Below are 16,698 nucleotides of genomic sequence, written 5' to 3'. Positions count from 1 at the left end.
TTCTCTCATTTGATTAAGGGGATTTCGTTTTTTAACTTTCAAAAAAATCTGAGGTATACATGAGAGGGAATGTAATCAGAATCTGAAAGCAATTCAAGCAGAAATGATTTCTGAACAAAAGAGTTTCAGAAAAGTTTTAAAACCTATAATTTCAGTAGTTGAACATAAGGCATCCTGGTCAGTTTTGTTTTTGTTTTGTTTAAAGAAAGTGCTGAGGGGGAAAAAAATAGGTCCCTTCTCCGTTCTACCTGCATTTTGTAAACCAATCAGCAGAAAAGACAAATGAGCCAATGATCATGGTGCTCCTCAGGTAAAAGAAATACTTAATTTCATTTAAAACTCTATGCTCTTAAGTTTGACCAAAATTAAGTGACTCTTGATTGTAAATTTTTAAATGAACTTTAGCAGTTGCAACCATTTTGTTTTCTGGCTAATTTTTCTGTCCCTGGCTGTGCATGCTCTCTTGATCCCTACTTAGTCTTGCCCAATAAGTAAACTGCTTTTGTTTTATTGCTGAAGGAAATGCAATAGTTTACAACCAACAACTGAGGCAAAGCTTGATGGCAAGATTATCCAGTACCGACTGATCATATTCACCCTACTGTAGTTTACACCAAGGGGAAATTGAGGCCCAAGAGCGGGAATCTTTATGATTTTCCAGCGTCTGGGTCTAGTGCTCCCAGCTTTTCTCCTGCAACAGTAAAGCAGATCCAAAATAATTTCTCACACTGCTTTTAGTTTTCAGAATGCTTCACGAAGAATCAGAAAAGACCCCCCTCCCCCCCCTACATCCCCTCCACCACCCCACACGCTAAAAATCCTCAGGACAAACCTGACATGCCCAGCAAATAACGCAGTTTGGTTTCTCTCCCGTTACTGTAAAAATGAGGGAGGTTGGGAAGAGGCGTTGAGCACTCTCTGAAACTAATTTTTCCATCACCTTTGCACAACTTCGTTTAACAGACCACGGAGTCCAATCCCTTTGAATTGACGGCCAAGTAGAAATGAATTCCCCCTGACTGCAGGCGAGGGAGGGAGGGAGAGGGAGGCGGGAGCTAGCGCCGCCTTAAAGCCAGCCGGGTGGATCGCCGCTCTCAGGCCCGACCCGGTTTGATAAAGTTAAGCCCAGGCAGGGTGCACACTTGGGCTGGAGTGACGTCATCGTCTGAAGGCGTCGGGGAGCGACCTGCCCGGCGTGCGGGCAATTACGGATCACCTGAGACGGGGGACGCGGGTGGGGGTGGGGCGGGGAGCCGGCCTCGCCGAGATCTGCTGCTCACACCTTGTGTCCTACGCACGATTCCTGGCCCTTCGTAGTGCGCCTTTGGGAACGTTTCTAGCCTTCGCAGACCAGAGACATCAACCAAACCAAGTTCCGGCTCTCGGAACTTTTTAGACAATGGTCATTCCCCTCAACTGCCCTGACCGCACCACCCCTTCGGCGTGTGTGGGGGGGTCCGCACCCCCGGCCCCGGCGGCCGCCCCTGCCCGCGCCTGCGGCAACCGCGCGCGGGGCTGTGAGCTGTGCCCCGGGCTCTCCGCCCAGCCCCCGGCGACCTTCGGGGCCGTCGCTCCGCGAGGACTCGGCCGGGAGGAGTGGTCGCCCCTGTGCCCTGCGAGCCGGGGCGGGGGACCGAGGACTCGCTCGCCCTGGAGTCGCTCCCTCCCTCTGGTCGGCCGGAGGCTCAGGTCCGAGCCCGGGACCTCCGCGGGGCCGCAGCCCGCCGCTCGGCCTGGTCTGCAGGCGTCCCGGGATCCGCCAGGGGCCCGTGGGCCGCGGGGCAGGGGGCAGGGGGCAGGGGGCAGGGTCGGTGCGCGCCGCCAGCCCCGGGGGAGCGCGGCCTCCTGGAGCCGCGCGGTCGGGCTCCCGGGGGTGGGGGTGAGTGAGCGTGTGTGGTCCGGCCGGGGGCGAGCACCCTGCGCCCGAGGGAACGAGGGGCGAGGCCCGAGGAGAGCAGGAGCCGGGAGAGGGGGGCCAGGGGGGCGAAGACGGGCCTGAGGGGCCTCCGGCTGTCCCCGTCCCCGTCCCCGACCCCGTCCCCGGGAGGAAGCGCCGCAGACGCTGGGCCCCTCCGGGCGGCGACGGGGAGGCCGCCGCCTGCGCGACCGCGGGGGCTCCCGCCGCCCGGAGTCCAGCTGGGCCCGCCGTGGGCCGTCGGAGGTCTCCCAGGACAGGCAGGTGCCAGGAAAGGCGGGCCTGCGGAAGGTGTCCTTGGCTCCGAGCTGAGGCTTTCAGAGGGGCGCCTCGTGCCTTCGACTCGACCCTTCCCTCCTACCCCTCTACATTCCGGCTTTGAACCGAGGGCCCTGTCTTCTTTTCGGACCCGGGCGCAGCACTCCACGGCCCCGCAGGCTGCAGGCCGGGTCTGGAACGGGGAAGCGGCGCCTGTGGCGTCCGGGACAGCGCCGGGCAGCGCGCTCCGGCCACCTGCAGGCCGGGGCGCCAGTCCTGTGGCCGCCCCCGCTTAACCAGAAGTGGGTATTCAGGCAGCCAGACCCGACATGCGCAACGCAAGTTTGAACCCGCTTCTAACACCCGGTGAAAACCTCGGCGATGTTCCCGGGACAAAGCTGTAACCCAAAACCAGGCGTGCCTGCGTTAGGTGGTGGTTTACTGCATACAGAGACATGTTTTAATCATGCAAAAGAGAAAAACAAAGGAGCCAGGCAGGAGTCGGGCGCATCCTACACAAATGGAAGCTGACTTCGTACAAAACAACCCAAATGGAAACAGGCAGGGTCGGGCCCAGCCACGACCTCTCCTGCTCCTTCTCTTCCTTCCAAATCTTTAGGAAAGACCGATCTTTCCCTTTCCTACTACAAAAGGGTCCAAGCACAGTCACACATCTGCATGCCCAGCTCAACACACCTGTTTTTCGCTCCTAAACTGGCAACGCCCTGTAAGCCCAGCAAGCCCTGATAGAACCTGATCCCCCAGCCGCTCCATTTCCGCCCTTGGGTTAGCATGATAGGAAACACAGGGAGCCCCTGGGATGGAGAGAGCAAAACCCCAAACAAAACCCACCCGATGTCTTTCAGTATTAGGCTCTGAAACTGCACAGATTATGGGATTTGTCTCGGACAGAATTAACATTACATGTGAAACCATAGTGCTCTGGTGTATTGAGACACATTGTATAGGATTGCTTGGAGCATCTCTTCCTACTGCCTGTTAATAGCAATATGAGGCCTTGAAATCATACGTGTTTTTGTTTTTAACCTGATTAAAATAAAATTTAGACACTGTTTGGAAAGGACAGTTTTTCTGATGTAGGCAATTCGAAGGAAACGGAACCCAATACGGGAGATGGAGGAAGCTTCTGTATGCAAAAGTGGCTGGAGAGGAGAAGTAAGCAGGCAAAACGTCTGAAAGGCCTTCTACTAAGCAGCAGCTCCCAAAAGCAAGGCAACACTCCCCCCCCCCCCCCATTCCAAAGGGAATCTGTCAGATTTCCTCTCTTGCAAGCAAGCAGTGTGTTTTATATTTAAAAATCAACCTGCTGCCGACTGCAAACAAACAATAAGCAAATTCAAATAAAGGAGCCCTACCAAATCCAACTCATTTGGTCAAAGATAACTGCAGGTGCCTGAGAGGCCCGGCTATCACTGGGGGGAGGGTCGACTTCGAATTTTGTTTTTCTCCTAAAGGGAAAGTTGAACAGCATGAGGTCTATGACTCACTTTTATTCCTTAATCTCCCCCACTCTTTACCTTCAACTCTTAGTGGAAGGAAACAGGGAATTTGGGGTGGAAAACAACAACAACAACAAAACCCAAAAGGGAATCCCACAGCAAATATAATGGCGAGTGGCTAAAGTTTGAACTGACTTCTGTTTCAGCACCACAAAGGAAAAAAAGCTGTGCAAGAATCAGAATCCTCTGCCACCCTCTCCTAGTATCCTTGTCTTAGTTTGCCTACTGTGGAAGTGAGAAGGGGGCCTTTGGATTAAGGGTTTCTTAGTCTACTTGACATCACTAGGAAACACTTACAGGCTGAAGGTGTCTTCATAAATAAGATGCCAGTCTCTAGCAGCTATACCATTGCTGATTTTTACCCCCTTGAACTGCCCATGATGAGACCAGCAAATCCCACCTTTGAAAGTCATAGGAGCAGCAGTTTGCTGCACCCTGCTACAGGGTCTGCTGCCCTTCACCCTAAATTCCCCAGGTAAAGGCCTGAAAGCACCCCTTAGAGTCAGCTTTTGGGTGAAGGCTCTCCCTTAGGTCCTTCCCCCAATCTCCCAACTGGAATCTCCAGAGGCCTGAGGCCACACTGAAATCTGAAAATCACTCATCCCAGCCTCTAGTTGTTAAAATCTGTTCCAAGAACCAATAGTCACATTTTAGGCTCACGGGCCATTAATAAAAATCTCCTTAACATTCAAATGGCTCTAAAATGCGTTGATGGCGGATTACTGGGGCCTAATGGACGTCATGTGTGACAACATGGTCCCTGAATAGCGATGTTCTGGAGTGGGTGTCTGACCACAGCTACTTGATTATCAGCTTACAGCCGAACCACATTTTAGCTGCGATGCTCTTAAGAGGAGGCGTTCTTCCCGACAGCAGAGCGGGAGTCTTCTGCGTTCTTCATTTAACCGGATTTAACAAACGCAGAGAGTTTTGGAAAGGGGAGGGGAAACGTGCCCGTAGGCAACAAGGTCACCCCCAGACGTAGGCGGGGCGGGTCGCCGGCCACTGCCCCTCCTCCCGGCTTTTAACGGCGTTGCTGAAAGGCAGTGGTGCGGTCGCTAGAGGCCCGGCCGGGGATGCGGGGCGCCCGGCCCGACCCTGCCTTGCGCGCGGCCTTCCCGCGCTTCCCCGCCTCGGCGCAGCGCCCCCGAGGCCGCGGCCTTCCCGCCCCGACTAGGCCCGCAGGGTCCGGGGCGCTCCCGGGCGCTCCCGCCGGCGGCGCGGAAGCCTTCGGGCCCGGCAGGTCGCAGTCGACGGCGCCGAGGACGCCCGGGCAGCGGCCGCGCCGCCGGGGAAGGAGCGGGGTCCCGGGGTCCCGGGGTCCCGGGCAGATGGGGCCCCCGCCCCCCGCGCTCGGCAGGCGCAGCCGAGGGTTCCCCCGGCGGCCACCCCTGGAGAACAGGGCGAGTCCCGAGCACCGCGGGGAGGCAGCTTCGGGCCAGCCGCCAGGGGCTCCGGGACCACGACCCCTGAGCCGTTCCTCCGACGGCAGCGGGCCTCGAACCCGCGGCGCCCAGGTCCCCCCGGAGATGGAGGAGCGGGCTCGCGGCGCCGCTCTCGGAGGCGGCGGGGGGAGGGGAGGCCGCGGGCCCAGCGTCACCACAACGCTCGGACCCGGTGGCCCACGTGGGCGCCCGCGGGCCGCACGCCCCGCGCTGCCCCCCTGCGGGCGGCTCCGAAGCCCACGCTTCCTCCTTCCAGGAAGCGCGGGGCCGGGGCTGGCCTGTCCTTGGAGCCCGAGACCTAGCACTGCCTCTGCCTCTGAGGCCACAGCCGGCGCCAGCCCCGGGGATGCGCCCCTCGGGGCCTGGGCGCCCGCTGCCAGCCCCCTCGGGTTCCAGCTGGAGGCCGGGTGCCCCGTGCGGGCACGTGCCCACGGCTGGTTAGCAGTGCTTTACGATGAACACTAAGGGTGTACCTTAGTCCTTGCCCACTGACCCATGCATGTTTGGTAACCTTTGAGTTATGTTTGGTTTGAAATTTCCAGCCATTCATTCATTCTTTTTTTTTAGATTTTATTTATTTATGAGAGAGACAGAGAGAGAGAAAGAAGCAGAGACACACACACAGGCAGAGGGAGAAGCAGGCTCCATGCAGGGAGCCCGACGTGGGACTCGATCCTGTGTCTCCAGGATCACGCCCTGGGCTGAAGGCAGCGCTAAACCTCTGAGCCACCCGGGCTGCCCCCGGCCATTCATTCTTAATTGCTATTGCAATGCGGAGGGATTTCTTTTTCTTTTTCTTTTTTTTTTGGATTTATTTTTCTAACAGGGCGGAGGGATTTATTTTTTTAACACGGCGGGCGGGGGTGGGGGGTGGGGGTGGATATTTTCCAGATTTTACACACACACATCCAAAAATGAAATTAGATAATTTTGGAATGAACAATCACATTAATATTATAAATATTAAATTGATTCAAGTCTCTAATTGAGATGCATTTTTCCATAGCTCTTCTCACTGATTAAATTGATTTTATTTTTAATTTTAGTCTAAGTTGGCCACTTTGAAGCTTTAGAAGGCTAATAAGAACTCAGTTTATTACTATCTTTACCAAAAATCATAGCCTTTATTTAGTCTTAAAACTGATTATAGATAGGGCCCTTTGATCTTGAGATGGGAGAGAAGTAAAAAACTTGGTACAAACACACATTCTCCTTTTTCAAGAACAAATACTCGAATTGATTAAACCAATAATTTTGATTCCTGACCATTTTAAATGGGTGCAGTGTTTTCCCTTTTCCTTTTTTCACCTTTTCCATATATATATAGCTAAAGGTATGGAGGGTATAATGCACACACTTTTATTAAGAGATGCCTGAGCTGATATATTTTTCAGAAATTCTTAACCTCTGGCTCAAACTTCTCTTTGGGGTGGTTGTCCACGGATAGATTTTAGAGAATGAGTAAATTTCCTCAATTGTACAGAATACTTTTTTTGGTCTTTGTTCACTTCAATTTTTCTGGGTAGAAAATCAAATTGAAATTAAGGGCCATTGGTTTTTATGATTCATATGTTGTGAACCAATGGTGAACTCGGAGATGAAAACTTGTAGTTCTCACTAAAAGCTGGACAAGATGGCAGCCCAGTGAAATTTAGATCTACCCCTAACTTTTTGAGACCTTGATTTTTTTTTTAACAAAGTAATCTAAAAAATTCCTTTTATTTTTAAATCGTATCTAGTTAGGCATAATTTGAATTATTGTCCATGAGGCTGTTTATGTAGAACACATTGTAAAATAACAGATGAAGTAAATAAGACTTATTTTTAATATCATCTACATGTGAAATGCAAAGTAGAAAATGTAAACAAATATTTTAATGATTCAGACCAAAAAGCCTCTTTAGCCAAAACAAAACAATCAACTATAATAACAGCAAAATATTACCTGGGCCTGATTTAAAACTTCAGAACATCTAGTGTGAATTGGATCTCTCTCTTTCTCTTCATGCACATATATAAATTTAGTATATCTAGGTTCTCAAATTTTTCTGTTGAAAGGTTTTTCATTTTCCTTAAAGTTTAATGATTGTCAAAGGTGGATGAAATAATAGGTAAGGGGGGGGGGGGATTCTGACTGAATCAGGAGGACATGGCCACAACATCCAGGTAAGGAATTCAAGGGCAGGTGGTATAGTCACCTGTAGGGGATCCAGGGTAGAATTTAAATTAAATACTCAGAGGCCTGTCTTCAGAATCCCAGATCTAGCCCATTCCCCCGGTCCCCACACACACAACTCCCCAGTTTACTTCCAGCCTTGTCTGAGAGGATATCTTCCATTAGTGCAAGAGGAAGCATAATCTATGGGTTTATTTAGCATTTGATCTTTGCGCAGAGGCTTCCATTTAGAGTAACCATTGCAGCTAAGATTTGGATCTGGTCCCTAAAATAGCCTGAACCGAGCGACCTCAGGCAAGTAGACGCTAGATACTAGCAATTTATTTCATATCAGCTCCCAAGCCATCACCAGATAACAACCCTTGGACACCGTTAATCTCTGCTTGACTCAAACTGGTGACCGCAAGGTGAAAGGCAGGGCGTTATCTCTGAGCAATTCATGTGGCCTTCCACAGATTGCCAGTTGGGCCAATACAATTGAAGCCTCTTCTCCAGTGGTTACTTTAAAATTTCATATCCAAAGTCTTTGGTCTTTGTTGGACTGGAAGGTAGGAGGGCTTTATCAAGGAAAATGCCCGAGGGCCAAGATGTGGGAGCTTAGAATCCAATACAAATTAGAAAGGTTGAAAAGGTAACTGTGTTTTTCCTGCCCAATAAACTTTAAACAACATCTCTGTGACTATGGCTAGAAAAAGCCTCTGGAAGTGAATTTTTTTTTTTTCCAAACAGTAGAGGGAAAATGCACATTAAAAAATAAAAGGCAAAGTACTATCTAGAATTGGTTTTATTGTTTTGAAAATGGCTTTATTTTTGCAATCTGGAAGGTCAGCTCAGATCACCATATAGTCATTCGATATCATTTCAGAGCCAAAAGGGGCAGCAGAAAGCAGGGGGAACAGTGGAGAAAAAAGGAAATGGATGTACTGGTGAATGAAAGCTGTGCGCCGGTGCCCAGAGGGAAGCCAGGCTAAGGGACCTGCAGGCAACTGCTAACTATTTGCACTTTTCAAATATGCAGAGGGAACAGTTTTAGCCTCATATCCCAGGGTACTCAGCTCTAGCCTGAAGTCATAGAAATGTGCCTTTACTGGTTGGTGGAATTATTTTGCCTCTGCTACTCCAATATCCTAGTCGTAATCATTCTATTTGATTTTGCTAGGTGGCTCTGGAAAAGATTGATGGATAAAAAAATTGAGAGGTTTCACAAATACTACTGCTATTTTAATAATATGTTGTTTAAGGTCCATGCGTTGGAAGTGGGTTGCTGTGGGTAAAAGTAAACACGAATTATTCTAGATATTTTTAGCAATAAGCTCCGTTGGACAGGATCAAAGATCAGCTTGACACATGCAGAATTTCAATTGGTCAGCAAACAGTGTCACAGAGACATCCCATGATGTTGTCCCATAACTTCATTCCTAGACCTTTTGTTTGTTGACCTAGCTTTTTAAATTAACTGATATCTGCAACCCCTACTCCATTGTTTGGTATCTTGTCCCCAAAATGATACACTAAATAAACAAGCCCAAGTTATAATTACTAATCTTAGGATGGCTGCATTGTATACAATTGGTAAAGGGATGCCCCTTAGGATAAAAAGTCACCAGTTGATAAAAGTGGTGTATTTTGTGACGATGGAAGATTCCTTAAGCGATTGTGGGGAAATAGGGCATGGAATAAACAGTGAAGTCTTGTTACTGCTTAAAACTGGCCTTGGCTCGGTATCTGGCTGATATAATGTTAAAAAAAAAAAAAACATATAAAGAATCACAGCATTTGCCTGGTCAAGCAAGAGGCAAAGCAAAATATGTTTAGATATTTGGAGGAGATTACAATTTCAGAACTATCTCTCCTTAGTATCTGTCTGCTTCATAAGAAGTGGTCTGGATAGAGTCTAGAGCCTTGATAAGAGGAATGTTCTCTTGGTCTGGTGCTGCCACATTTTCATAATGGTAATGAGGAAGGTTGGATCAATCTCCCATATTGAAATGATTTGCATGTATCTTAATGGAATCAGCAGAACATTGGAGTAGGTGATTTACTCAGCCTTTCAAGGATCTATCGAAATTGGCAAATTTACTGCTATCCAGAGGTCAGTTTTTTACTGTAGATCTAGAACTTTTACATTTGTGTGTTTCACTGATAACTTGAGTCTATCTGGTGCCAACAGAGGCCTTTCCTTGTGGAGGTGCAGCAAGATGTTCATCCTGCTGAACATCTTGAGCTTTTTTCTGAGCATTGGTTAATTTTAACCTCAACTTCACATACAAACTGGGTTGCTATGGTGGTGGCAAGGTAGAAGGAGGTATCCCTGGCTCTCATAATATTGTAGAAACCCTCATACAACATTAATAAGTAGATGTGACTTCCGGCTGCCTTAAAAAGTATAAGCCAATACATATTATTTGTTATTTGTGAAATTAACCCCTCATTTCAACAGGAGAGTAGTTAAGGATACTGGGAGAGCATTCAGGTTTAGAATTGGATTGTCTCTGCGCAGCCCGGGGGGGCTCAGCGGTTTAGCGCCACCTTTGGACCAGGGCGTGATCCTGGAGACCCGGGGATCGAGTCCCACATCGGGCTCCCTGCATGGAACCTGTTTCTCTCTCTGCCTGTGTCTCTGCCACACCCCCACACCCCCGTGTCTCTCATGAATAAATAAATAAAATCTTAAAAAAAATTGGATTGTCTGGATTTGAACCCAGATTCCTCTATAAGGAAGTAGAAATATCTTATAGAAGTAGATATTTTCCCTTATGAAGACTATCTAACAACCCCTCTGTGCCTTAGTGTCCTCCTCTGTAAAACAGGAAAAATAATAGTTTCTACGTCCCTGATTGTTGTGAGGATTAAAGCACTTAGCTCAGTGTCTGGTAGGTAATAGGTACTTAATCCATGTTCCCTGTTACCGTTACCACCACATTGTCATTGTCATCAGTCTCTGGCCAGCAAAACTGAGCCAGAGTCAGCATCCTTGATGAACTAACATGGACTCTACTCATTCTACTAAAAGGACAAGAACACAGATATAGGAAGAATGCAAGAAGAGTGATCATATAATGTTGTATAGTATGTATCAAACTATAGATGTAGACTAACTGCATGGTTAAATTCATTTTGCATTGTGTTTGCCTTTGTCACAAAAAGTCTTTGCTTTTTGTTCAACAGTCGAAGAAACCGTAAGGATTCTGAAATCTGCAAATATACTTGGCAAGAAGGAAGTAAGAGCAAAGACAAACCTGACAAGGAGGTCAGGGTATAACAAAACAAACCACCCTGCTATCTTTAAATCATACTTCTATTCCTCTCCATGTAAGATTTTAAAAATATTTATCCATTATTGCAGATAGCTTTTTGTTCCAGTTCCAAATTCTCTGAACCCCAACGTGCTCTCACTATTGTTGAGAATAATCCTAGCATCTTTATTCCCACATACCGTAGGTTAATTCAGTCTGTGGGCAATGTTTATTGCCTCCTCCTCCTCTCTGAAAATGCTGTCAAAACATGATTTTAATTTCTTTTTAAGTGTAGTTTAAACAAGGCTGCCAACACATTTCACAATTTTTCCCCTAAACATCGCATTTAACAAGAAAAGTGAGGTAAAGTTGTTTAGTAATAAAATAATAAAGACCTTGTAAACTGGGCCCTTGGTTTAAAAAAAGAAGAGAATAATTGGTAATAAAAAAAAAGCTTTATGCAAATCAACTAGTATGGATGATGGCAGAAGGAGAAGAGAACAGGGTAATGAATTTGTTCAAATGAATTTACTGAAGACGGCAATTCAGCTCTCTAAGGAATTACAGAGAAAACGAGTAAGTGGCTAGAGGGGCTGATATCTCAAGAAAGCCTGAATAGGCAAAATGGACCACGTTTCCAAAGAGCAAAGCTTTAGTCATCAGCTTCCACAGTTCTTCAGGTCTGTGCAATTTGTTTAAAATAGCAAAATCAAAACATGTCTCTGAGTGCGCGGACAAGGAGGCAAGACCTCCTTTGTGATGTCTGCGACGGAGCAGGGACCAGACAACCACCTGCAAGTGTCTGAAAAGGCATCACCCATCAGAATTGTCCAGGGTCATCCCAGAAATGGGAAATGATGATACCTCAGATGCTGGGGAAGAGTCGCTCACGGGAAGTGATACAATCTCCAGTCAGGAGCATTTGAAGCCAGGAAAGAAAGAGATCTCGTAATGAAGCCTTGGGAACTGTCCAGCGTCAGCAGAGAGCTCCACTCTTGGCTAAGTGACCTGTTAGGTGAGAATTTCCACCTACAGTGTACCTAATTGTATGCTTATTAAACACCACTCTTCTTTTTCAATTCTTTTTGACAGTTATGACACTGATGGTGTTATTGCCAAAGGGATTTTTGTAGGTTCATATAGATTTGCATTTGTTCCGTGAGGAAACATTAGTTATTTAATAAGAGCCGGTATATGCCTTGGAGACACTTCAGCTTTGACCTCTTCAGGAGATTGAAAGAATAACCAAGCACATTGTAGCTTCTCGTGCCTGCTGTAAATTTCTCTGAACAGCAGACGCTAACTGCATTACTAACAATTATATGAATAATAAAATCATAATATTTTTCTGACCCCAGAGACATGAAAACGGATATTAGAATGGCTACAGGAAAGGATTCTCAGGTGTCAGACTTAAAAAAAATCAAGCTTCCATTTAAATCTTCATTAGGATTTAGGAAAACTAGGACCATCACAAGATGTATCTATTCATTCAGTAACTATTTGAGGGTCTTCTCAGTACCAAGCACTCCCCAGGCACACAAGGTTTCATGGAATTCACATTCCATGGACCTCATATTCGTGTTTATGGGAGAGACCATACTGCTGGGTATGGTCTCTCCCATAATGGGAGCTGAAACTTCTGAGTCTAATGGAAAATACTGGTGGGTTTAAAGATATATGGAAATGTAAGTGAAACTAGAAGGTTTATGGTTTGTTGGTACTCTAGTGAATGAGAACACATATTTTTGAAACACATCTGCATAGAATTCAGATGTTCTAATGAACGGAAGCAGTTTGTGATGCTACACACTCAAGCCCTGCTGGCTGTCCTGGGCATGTGAAGGATGGTTGGAGCACAGGAGATACTCCACACTGAGAACATACATGGGTCCTAGGGTCTGTGGCTGCTGAAGCTCCATATGGTGTCCTGTGTCCTGGCCTTGTTGTGTGACAGTTGCTGCTAACAAGCTTGGCTTTGGCTTGAACGTCTTTGAAACTAACCCCTCCTTTACCCCCTCCAATTGGCTCAATCAAACCGACTCCTTAAAAATCAGGGCTGTTAATGGAATGGCCAAAGTGTCACTGGGATAGGCAAAAGCAATCATTTAGTGTTTTCTACAGACATACTGATTGTAAATTAAAGAAAGGCCCTTTTGGAAAAGACAGCCTATTAAGAGACCACTTAATGTTTAATTACATGCAGTTGGAAACTCTGCAGAGTAGCAGCACAGCCAAACGGCATCAAAATCTAAGACAGACACAGTGGCTGGTGCAGAGTTTCCTTTTGAGTTCCAGGTACAAAAATTCAAACCCAGAGTGGGGTGTTCTCACACTCCAAGGCTACCATAATACTTAATTATTACTGTCCCTGTGGTGTAATATGATCTTGGAAAATGTCACACAAGAATTCCTCCAAATTGTTTGTTTCATTACTCTTCCTCCTCCTCCCTAGTTTCTATTTCTTGGCTCTGTTCTTTTCTGTAGTTGCCATTCTCTCTCTCTTTCCTCCCTCCAAATGGCATTGTGATGTTGAATTCACCAGGTGTGCAAACTTCCTCCCTCAGCTGACACTTCTTTGGCAGAAAGCACAGGTAGCCCAGCAGGTATTGTCAGGGTCAAGTTAAAAAATAACAAAACCTGGCAATGCAGATTTTCTTCTCTTAGTGCCTGGCATCAATGGGCTTGCAAAAAGACTGCTGTGGCTTTAATATTTCCCTTTTTACAGCTGGCATGAACTTGGCAGTCCATCCGCAGCTCACCACCTTTCTCCCCCTCTGTCTTCTCAGAACCAGAGGATGGCCAGCATTCCTCTTGGTCCTAAGGCGGGGGAGGGTTGGGGTGGTAGGGACAGGAGCAGAATGAAGAATGGCATTATTCTATTTAGAAAAAGTTGACTGGAACAAGTACTACCATTAGGTCTCAATTTAAACCCCAGTGGTCAGTGTTAAGTCCTTGATTCAGCAGAAGTGAGCTGGATTGGTAAAATGTTGGAGATGTTTAACCTCTGCGGTAGTCTTCTAAAATTTAAAACCAGAGGGAAACGTGGTACTATCAGTAGTGAGTTACACACCAAGTGAGTGCCAAAGTTCTTACCTGCTAGCTAAATTTAGAAACTGATTGCAAGAGAAATGGTACCAGGGTTTTGTTTTTGTTTTCTTTCTAAATTTCTGTATATTAATTCATTTAAGTGATCTCTACACCCAACATGAAGCTTGAACTCACAACCACACATGATCACGAGTCACACGCTCTTCCTACTGAGCCAGCCAGGCTCCCCTGTTTTCTTTTTTATGGTCTAGTGTTAATCTCACTAAAAATAATCCTACTGGGGAAAAAAATAGATATAGGTATCTTTAAGCAATCAGACTTGCTACAGATATTAGAAAGCTTTGTCTGAGAGGGAGTCCCCACATTGTTCCCAAGTCTTCCTCACGTGGTATGATTGGCACTGACATTCTTGAACCTTGTCAACAGCCAGTGCTCCCAACACGCTGTTAGATCACAATGAGGTTGAATGATCAAATCAAGTTACAAGATGACTTTCTATACATGTTCATATTTCCTTTAATAATACAGTGGGGTTATACTTATTCTTTAATTTAGTGTGCAAATCCCTGTTTCTACTATGTCAACTATGGGCTGGCCTTGTTCACATTTGAAATTCCTGAAGGAGGTGTGTGTATGAGAAAGAGAGAGAGACAGAGAGAGAGAGAGAAGGTGGCATATCTAGAGATTGTTAGGTTTGTAGCCAAGTTCTGATTCCCCCATTCTCCTACTCTTCCTGGGCCAGGAAGGAAGACTAGGTAACATTTCCTCAGGCTGAATGGCTGTGGGGCTCCCTCTGACACTTTTCTGCGCTAAAACATGTGGAGGTGTGGATACCACAAGATATAATTCTGCTGCCTGCACCAGTAGTAAAGAAAATCCCAGTGTACTTTAGGGTGCAATACTGACCAAGATAGGGGGTAATAATCTTTCATTTTACAAGAACAGATAGGCATTCTGCTAAGAAATAAAATGGTTAATATATTTAGAATAATCACTAATACTTATTAGATAGTATTAAAATCTTCTGGCCCATGAAGCCATTAAATTTACATCAAACATCTAACCAACTAATTATAATATTAATGGGGAAAGAAAAAAGTATGTTGCAGAACTTTTTATTAATTTATTTTTTACAAAAATAGCATTGCTAGATACAAAATATTATCTATGTTTAAACATTCCAGACACGAGGCAAGTGATTGCATTGTCAGAGAAAATCGGCCTCCCCTCAAGTTAATGGCTGATATTATGATGCTCTAAGCCCCCATTAGCTATCCATTCTGATCTCAGATTAATCGGGCACAGCCATGAAACTGGGATTGGTTGTTGTCTCCATATTACCAGTTTCAACTGCAGAAGACGACCAGTAATCACTTTATCACCGAGTACAGTAGAAGTCAGGGAGAGATGGTAATTCACATCTACCAGCATCATATTCATATATATGTGTGTGTGCACAAGTGTGTAACACACACACACACTTGTTTATTTGTTGACTTTCCATGTGTCTGTCGTCTCACTGTAGAAGATGAAATTTTCACTTTAAATTTATTTTTAACCCCTCAGTACTCAGTCCAGGACTTGGAATACAGCAGGTGCTTAATACAAAGAAATTGTTGATACATAATGATGATTCTAGCAACCAAAGGCAAGGCCAGAAGGCATTTATCTGTCTGTTTTGTACCCTCTCTACCTTGATAGAGCCCTCACTTTGCTCTCTTATCTACCCATCCTGTTTTCTCCTCTCTACCTTCCAGTCTGTTTGTTCATGCTGGTATTAAATTTAGTTTCTAGAAACCAGATCTGTAACATATAAGGGCCACAGGATAGAGGCTTCCCATCTTAGCCTGGCATTTATGGTTCTACAACAGTGCTTTTCAAACTTTAATGTACATACAAATCATCTGGGGTCTTAAGAATGCAGATTCTGATCTGGCAGTTTGGGGATGAGGCCCAATAATTTGTATTTTATTTTATTTTATTTTATTTTATTTTATTTTATTTTTTAAAGATTTTATTTATTTATTCATTCAGGACACACACACACACACACACACACACAGAGGGAGAGAGAGAGAGAGAGAGGCAGAGACACAGGCAGAGGGAGGTTCCATGCAGGGAGCCCGACGCTGGGCTTGATCCTAGGTCTCCAGGATCACACCCTGGGCTAAAAATTTAAAATTTTTGGGATCCCTGGGTGGCGCAGTGGTTTAGCGCCTGCCTTTGGCCCAGGGCGCGATCCTGGAGACCCGGGATCGAATCCCACGTCAGGCTCCCGGTGCATGGAGCCTGCTTCTCCCTCTGCCTGTGTCTCTGCCTTTCTCTCTCTCTCTCTGTGACTATCATAAATAAATAAAAATTAAAAAATAAAAAAAAGCTAAAAATTTAAAATTTTTAAAATATTTTATTTATTTTAGAGAGAGAGTGTGTGTGAGTACACAAGCACGAGTAGGGGGTAAGAGGAGAGGCAGAGGGAGAAGCAGACTCCTCTGAGCAGGGAGCCTTCCAGGACCCTGAGATCATGACCTGAGCTGAGGGGAGACACACTCAACTGAATGAGCCACGCAGGTGCCCCAAGAATTTGCATTTTTAACAATATCTCACACCATGTGGATGCTGCAGGTCCTGGTCCCACATTTTGAGTGGCAAGTTTCTACAACACTTGGCCAGGCCCAGGTGTTAAATGTTTTTTGAGCTTCATCTCAATTCATTCCCTATCCTGTAGCCTATATTCTAGCAAAACTGTTGTTCTTGGCATTCCTTGGCAATTCTCCGACTTGTGCTTTGATTCACGTTATACCCTTTCTGCCTGCTAAACCATTACTCATCCTTCCAGACAGCTCAAATATCACCATCTCTGTGAAGACTTCCAGCTCAGCTGCCGCCTCCTTGGCCAGCTAATCCCTCTGTCTACCAAGTTCTCACAGCACTTTGCTAGTACTAATGTTTAGCACTTATTACAAGTTATCATAACTGTTTGTTTACATGATTGTCTTTCCAGCTAGACCATGAGCTACACAGGGCAGGGGGCCAGCCAAGCCTTAGCCATCTTACAGTCTCAGCACCGTATAGCACATGCAATAGTTCTTTAATAAAT

This window comes from Canis lupus, chromosome 9 (assembly GCF_048164855.1).
Source record: "Canis lupus baileyi chromosome 9, mCanLup2.hap1, whole genome shotgun sequence".
NCBI classification, from domain to species: Eukaryota; Metazoa; Chordata; class Mammalia; order Carnivora; family Canidae; genus Canis; species Canis lupus.
The sequence above is the reverse complement of the archived record's forward strand: the minus strand, read 5'-3'. Positions refer to the sequence as shown.